This window comes from Lepisosteus platostomus, chromosome 2 (genome assembly GCF_059453375.1).
Source record: "Lepisosteus platostomus isolate fLepPlt1 chromosome 2, fLepPlt1.hap1, whole genome shotgun sequence".
NCBI lineage: Eukaryota > Metazoa > Chordata > Actinopteri > Semionotiformes > Lepisosteidae > Lepisosteus > Lepisosteus platostomus.
This window is the reverse complement of record NC_142612.1, coordinates 51,465,717-51,473,628: the sequence shown is the minus strand read 5'-3', so window position 1 is coordinate 51,473,628 and position 7,912 is coordinate 51,465,717.

Sequence of the window (7,912 nt, the reverse complement as noted above, 5' to 3'; positions counted from 1 at the left end):
TGATTCAAAAGCAAGCAGGGAGAGCCCTTGTTTTATATCTTTTTTAAGCTGATGTAACACTTCAAGGACAGGCAAAGCAGTAATTTTCCATTCCTTATAGGTTTCTGCTTTAAGCAAAGAAGAGCAGTTATTCAAATAGTTTCTCATACATTATTAAAAATTCCTGTGCCCTTGACGAGTTGGCTGCTATCACACTTTGTTCTACGTATCCAGCTGCTTCTGCAGCACAGCTCTGTCAGTAAACATCATTTTTATCCTTAAATATGTTCACACCACAGAGTCCTCATAGGGGTCATCTGGTGGGTCCCAGAGCTCCTCGGAGTCTGTTCTGAGCAGTGCATAGTGATGCATAAACATTTTCATTACCATAGATCGAAGCATAGGAATAATACAAGTCATTCAACAGCACAACAGCAAAAACACAGTTTCAAGAAAAACAGTCCCCATGACCCAAATAATTATTTTAACCATGAAAAGAAAATGGGTGTATCTTTGATGCCTCTCTCCTTATTCACACATTATTTCTTACAGCACAGGTAAATCCATGTGGGCTGGAGCATACCATAATCTTAGGGTTTTTTTTACAAAATAGGTCAACAACTGGGTAATAACTCTTAGAAAAATCTAAACATTGTTCCCCTGCCTCAGCTGGGCCGTTTTGCAGAACAATTCTAGCTGAAGTTGTAAAATTTCTCTTTGTTCCGTTCCTGCAAAACATCTTATTATGAACAAACCACAATAATCATTTGCATCTAGGAGAATCACTCCCAAGGGTAACCCCCCTATAGCAGGTTGGGGCCCTGCTGTGCGAACACAACACGAACTCTGATTCTCTCTGCTCGCATACAAATGTGACAGAGCTAAAATGTATGTATTGCCATTCACTCCCTTATCATGGGTGCGCTCATCAATTCTCATTTTCAGTGATCTTTTCAGTATGTACTTAATTCTTGTCCTGCCATCATTTTCTTCTAGGCCTCTACTCCGGGCCTACGATGTTCCCAGTGGCACGGGACTAGTTCAGGGCCTCCTGATCTGGCAAGTGATGGTTCACAAGTCAGGGAACAGTTTAGGGTGCTGTTATTTGCAGTTTCATCTACCCCTGGTGTTCCTTCAGTCTGATGTTTAGTCGATCTTTCAGAGTTCTGTTCCTTCATTCTACTGTTCCAGTAGAGTGAGGGTGATGGGTGCAATGAAGGTCCCATCTCACCCTGAACAACGCAGCCACAGCCTGACACACCTTCTCTGTGAAGTGTGTCCCTTGATCATAATACAAGAGGCAGGGTAGTGCCCACTGAGGACTTATCTCTGTCATCAAGTGTTTGGTAGACACAGAGGCAGTGGCAGCAACCCAGTGGGAAAACAAATGATAAGAGTCCAGGTTTTCCCTTTACAATTGTTAATTTGCCAGTGCATGAAAGGTTCCTCAGGAGCAGGCCTTTTGAGCTGTAGCACCCGCACCTGAACTGTAGTTGAGTTCCTTTGATAAGCATCACATCGAGATACCACATAAGTGGCTACTGCTTCAAACCAGGTCCTCACCCAATTTTGGGTAACCGGCACACCATTTGACACACACCCGGGTGTCCGACAGAATGCATTTGTCGAGCTACAAAGGGCATAGGCTGTGTGGACGCCCTGCATGTGAGGGCATGCAGGGCGTCCAGTGTGCTAGCAACCCCACACCCAATCATCATGCAGCCCCACATTCTTTTCTAACCATGTCCATTTCTCTGCTTTAGAGGCCTCAGCCTGAATGTCCTGTAGCTGTCCCTTTTCACCAATAGAGGTTACACAGAGGTCTCAGACTCCTGTTCTACCAGGACTGCTCACCTGACAGCTGCATCTGCAAAGTTGTTCCCTCGAGTTACTGGAAACATTTCTTTATTATGTGACTTACACTTTACCACAGCTACTTCAGTCAGTAGCTGCAAAGCTTCTAATAGTTCAGAGACAAACCCAGCATTCTTAACTGGAGTCCCTGCCATGTTGAGGAAACCCAATTCCTCCACAGCCATCCAAAATTGTGGCATACACCAAATGTGTATATAGTCTATATAAATCGCTACACTTTTCCATTTAGCATATTTACAAGTTTCAATTAAATCTTTTCATTCGGTCTGCTGGTTCTACACCAGATTATTCACAGCCAGGCAGGTAGCCTGCACAACACATAAACATGGCCCCTTGGTCACTGCATTGAGGGGTCCTGAATAATAACCCACCAGAAGATGCCTACATGTACCCCCATGCTCCTGCGCCAGCACAGCAGCTCACAACCCATTTCTTTCACTCACATACAGATTACATACAGATGATCTGTCTGAGAAGGAATTCACCCTGGCTTTATTATGTAGTTGGTTTTATACCCTTTTTTCCATCCAAAGATCTAATACTTGGAGTAGCCTGGCCTTATGGATTCCCTCATTAGGTAAAACAATCACAATATCACATAGCTCATATAGTAATTCCTTATAAATGCTGCAGGGCATCCTAGCCCAATAGGTCAGGGGCGTCCCCCACCCACATCAGTAGTTGAAACTGTACATCTTTTCCCAAGCATACTGTGACAGCTTGTATCTGCTTTAAACACAACACTTGCCCCCCTACTCCTGTAGCTTCCTGTTACCCATTAGAAAACTATATATCACATCTTTATGCTGTTTTAGTCAAAAAACAGGACAACTGTGCTCCTGTGTCCCCCAGTTACTGCACACTGTAAGATTATTTCACTTTTATTTAAATCCTAAAATAAATCTAGGAAGGCTACAAAGGGGCTTACTAGATTAAATCTATTATTTCACGTTACAGCTTCTGACATGTTCTTTAAATGTGAAATCAAGTCTCTTTCTTACAATTTCCAAAAAAAGGAAGATTTATCCCAGTCCTCATTATTTTCTTGAAGGGGTCTTATATCTTGGTATAATATTAAAGTCGCACAATAAATGCGACATACTGGCGGCTCCTTTTTCTCCTCCTTGGGAGACTTTTTACCTCCCATTTGCATCGCTCGCACTTCTGCATGCATGTTTCACGAGTTATTAAATCAAATCTGACACCTCTCTCCATAATATCAGGAAAGCATAGTTGTACATTCTTGGCAACATCAGGTTTTAACCCACTCAAGTACATTTATTTTATTACTGTGTAACTATCTTCATTCACTTCCTTTTCATCAGCTTACCCCGAGTATACTATCCATAAAGCTTTAAACCTTTCTGTAAAATCTGACACATCCTCACTTCCTTCTGCTGACATGCTGTTACTTTTCTCCAATCAGTTTTTGGAGGTGTAGCGGCAATGCTTGTTAATAAGACAGAATTAAGTGTTGCAGTGCTTTCCCAAATGAGGCCTCATCTCTCTGTTCATCTCTGTGGTGCAGCCACACAGAAACTATTAATGCAGGCTGATTTAAAGATGTTTTCTTTTGATAAGGGACAGCTCCCAAATGGGGATGCACTTAGCTAAGCCTGGCTATCATGATCAATGGTCACCGTCGCAAGCCGCACAGCACAGCCTGACACCGAGCCAGAGAGCCCGCAGGAGATCTGAATCTCCAAAGATTGGATGAGTATTCAACTTCACTGTATTACTGCACGAGAATTCAATTGTTATCCCAACCAGTTGATATCAATTTAATTCCTAAGAGTTATGTACTTGTTTTGAGTATCTAATGTAGAAGTTATAACCAAGTTCATTTACGAAACGGTCTAAATGAATGATATACTGAACGTATGTCCTCTTGATATATGTAACACTTCGTAACTGACTGAATATATACCTTTTGTATTCTGATAACCCTCTCGATAAGATCTGTTAGGTTTACATGCATATACTAAAGATGCAGCCATTCAAAGTGCGCGGTACAGACACGTACCGGAGGTAATTGGCTACGGCGTCGCGCATCGTGACGCAAGATGACGCGGGGTACCGCGGTATGTGATTGGTTTACCGACAGGGGCACTCATGGTCCGTTGGTCTGTCGTAGAAAGATTTACAGTAAACGTCTTTACTGTGTCCATTGTAGTATTTAATATTTATATGGAATTTTACCTCTGAAGGGAAATCTTAGTGCCTGAGCATGAAAAGAATAGGAGCATACTGCAACGCGTGTGAAGGCCATAAACGATATTAATTTTGGAACTTAAACATACAGTATATGGCTGGTCTCGGTACTTTAAAGAAAACATACACACCAGTATTCCATTTCTCCCTAAACATTTTAAGCATCAAAGTCTTTAACTAACGTAATACCGGAGTCAACAAGCATACTTTTAGAATTCGATTAAAAGGGAATATAATATGGAATCGCGTATCTCAAGAAATTAATAACGATATAATTATATTCATGTTGCAAAAAAACTGCAACGGACATAAAAACTCCCTTGCTTTTAACAGAGCGTTTCATAATTTCTAACTACGAAAATGATTTAAACTGCGACACTTAACATTCACCAAGAGCTCGAAATATCACAAGGATCCTCTAGAGCACAGCAAAGACTGTATTAAAAGAATCGCGTATCTCAAGAAATTAATAAGATATAATTATATTCGTGTACTGCGACAGGGCTGTGTAGGGCTGTTTCACCTCTGTCTTCATGTGACTCGATTCAAAAGCCATTTAGCAAAGAGGGGATGAGAAGAGTGACAAACTAGTATACGGTACAGTACTTCAGATCTTTTTTTCTGAACCGGGGAAAATCTGATCATGTTTCTCTATAACAATAATAAAAAACATTGCCACACCCGGACTGTTAAACCAACGCATTAGCACGTCGAAGCCCATTGAGGAGCCGGGGGCAATAACTGTTTTGTCCCTTGATTTACTGATCTGCATTAATTACAGAAATCGAGTTCCTCCTCTTTGCAGACGAACTGGTCCTGCTGTCGCCCACAGAACAGAGGCTGGAGCAGCACTGTCAGACCTGGGCGCTGACAGTCAATCTGGACAAGACCAGAGTTATGGTTTCCAGAAAAAAAGCCAGACCCCCATTAGTCTTCCTGAGATCGTCGGATTATGAACGAATAAAAGCATCTTATTAAAAACGCGTTTGCTTTTGTCTGGGTACTTACTTTGTAATCTGTGGTTTACATCTACTGTATTGTTTTGAGATGCCACTTTTAAAGGTGATATGTAAAATAATGTATTTTATTATTGTTATAGAGAAACATGATCAGATTTTCCCTGGTTCAGAAAAAAGACGATTAAAATCTGTAATCTTTCCAAGAAGTTTCTGCTTTGTGCTAAGACATTATTGAGTACAACCCCCCTCTCTGCGGGAGGGCTGGCTGTGACGAATTAAACCGGTTTCACAGGTATTTTCAAAGTAGGAAGTACAGTAGGACAGCACAAAAAAAAACAGACATTGTGTGGTACAGCACGAAGCTTAGTCAATTCAAACAAGTTCAGTTTCAAAAGAACTGCAACGGACATAAAAACTCCCTTGCTTTTAACAGAGCGTTTCATAATTGCCAACTACAAAATGTATTTAAACTGCGACACTTATCATTCAACCAGAGCTCAAATATCACAAGGATCCTCTAGAGCACAGCAAAGACTGTATTAAAAGAATCGCGTATCTCAAGAAATTAATAAGATATAATTATATTATATCATGAAGACAGAGGCTGTTTCACCTCTGTCTTCATGTGACTTGATTCAAAAGTCATTTAGCAAAGAGGGGATGAGAAGAGTGAAAATACCTGTGAAACCGGTTTAATTCGTCACAGCCAGCCCTCCCGCAGAGAGGGGGGTTGTACTCGTTAATGTCTTAGCACAAAGCAGAAACTTCTTGTATTTTCAGATGACATACAAGTGGAAAGATTACAGATTTTAATCGTCTTTTTTCTGAACCAGGGAAAATCTGATCATGTTTCTCTATAACAATAATAAAATACATTATTTTACATATCACCTTTAAAAGTGGCATCTCAAAACAATACAGTAGATGTAAACCACAGATTACAAAGTAAATACCCAGACAAAAGCAAACGCGTTTTTAATAAGATGCTTTTATTCGTTCATAATCCGACGATCTCAGGAAGACTAATGGGGGTCTGGCTTTTTTTCTGGAAAACCATAACTCTGGTCTTGTCCATATTGACTGTCAGCGCCCAGGTCTGACAGTGCTGCTCCAGCCTCTGTTCTGTGGGCGACAGCAGGACCAGTTCATCTGCAAAGAGCAGGAACTCGCTTTCTGTAATTAATGCAGATCACTAAATCAAGGGACAAAACAGTTATTGCGCCCGGCTCCTCAATGGGCTTCGACGTGCTAATGCGTTGGTTTAACAGTCCGGGTGTGGCAATGTTTTTTATTAGTGTTATAGAGAAACATGATCAGATTTTCCCCGGTTCAGAAAAAAAGATCTGAAGTACTGTACTGTATACTAGTTTGTCACTCTTCTCATCCCCTCTTTGCTAAATGGCTTTTGAATCGAGTCACATGAAGACAGAGGTGAAACAGCCCTACACAGCCCTGTCGCAGTACACGAATATAATTATATCTTATTAATTTCTTGAGATACGCGATTCTTTTAATACAGTCTTTGCTGTGCTCTAGAGGATCCTTGTGATATTTTGAGCTCTGGTTGAATGATAAGTGTCGCAGTTTAAATCATTTTCGTAGTTCGAAATTATGGAACTTGTTAAAAGCAAGGGAGTTTTTATGTCCGTTGCAGTTTTTTTGCAACATGAATATAATTATATCGTTATTAATTTCTTGAGATACGCGATTCCATATTATATTCCCTTTTAATCAAATTCTAAAAGTATGCTTGTTGACTCCGGTATCGCGTTAGTTAAAGACTTCGATGCTTAAAATGTTTAGGGAGAAATGGAATACTGGTGTGTATGTTTTCTTTAAAGTACCGAGACCAGCCATATACTGTATGTTTAAGTTCCAAAATTAATATCGTTTATGGCCTTCACACGCGTTGCAGTATGCTCCTATTCTTTTTATGCTCAGGCACTAAGATTTCCCTTCAATGGTAAAATTCCATATAAATATTCAATACTTAAACGGGCACAGTTAAGACATTAAATATACATATACATACTGTATACAGTACAGTTTTCATACGGTAATATGTTTATGTTCCTAAATCAATCTCTTTTATGAGCATGTGAAAGGCATGGTGAATCGATTCTCAAAAATTACTGTACTTTGCATGACTGGAAACAAATGCGTGATTGTGAAATGCTGTGGTGTTACTTTTACAAAGACGGTCAATGAAAAAAAGAATGTTGACCAGGGCAATACTTTGAGTTTACACTTACAGCTTGTCCAAGGTCATTCATTATTAATACTATTAGTAATATCTTCGTTAAAGACTTTGATGGCGACAGCTCAAACATGAGAGGTTGAGCTTTATTAGCTCCACCTTGCGGAAATTCCGGATACTATTATTTTGCTTGTCGTATTATAGGAGAATTTACGGTAACTAGCGGTATTTACTGGTAACTCGCGGTATTTACCGGTAACTTGCGGTAGACTGCGTACAGCGTACCGGAAAATAATGCTGAATGGCTGCATCTGTATGTATAAATAAATGTATCCTCGTGTATTAGTACCTGTGTGTGTGCGTTGTTTGAGTTATATCTCATGGTTGGATTCTAAGGCCATCAAAAGAATCATTTTGTGATTTACTGCTACAATTAATAATTGTCCCAGTAAATGCCCAAACCCTACAGAACTGGTGCCTTCAAAGAGAACACTACAGAGGGTAATGCTCTATCAAAAATCTCCACACTAATTCCCATGCTTCTCCCAGATTCTCTCTTAAGGCATTCTATTTCTCCTTTTGCCTTTTTCTTTTTCTGCATATATAACTTCGTTTCGTTCAGCCATCGCTTTTAGCTTTTCCGTCAGGAATCTTTGCGTCTCATCCCATTCTGTTTTCTCTATGATATTCT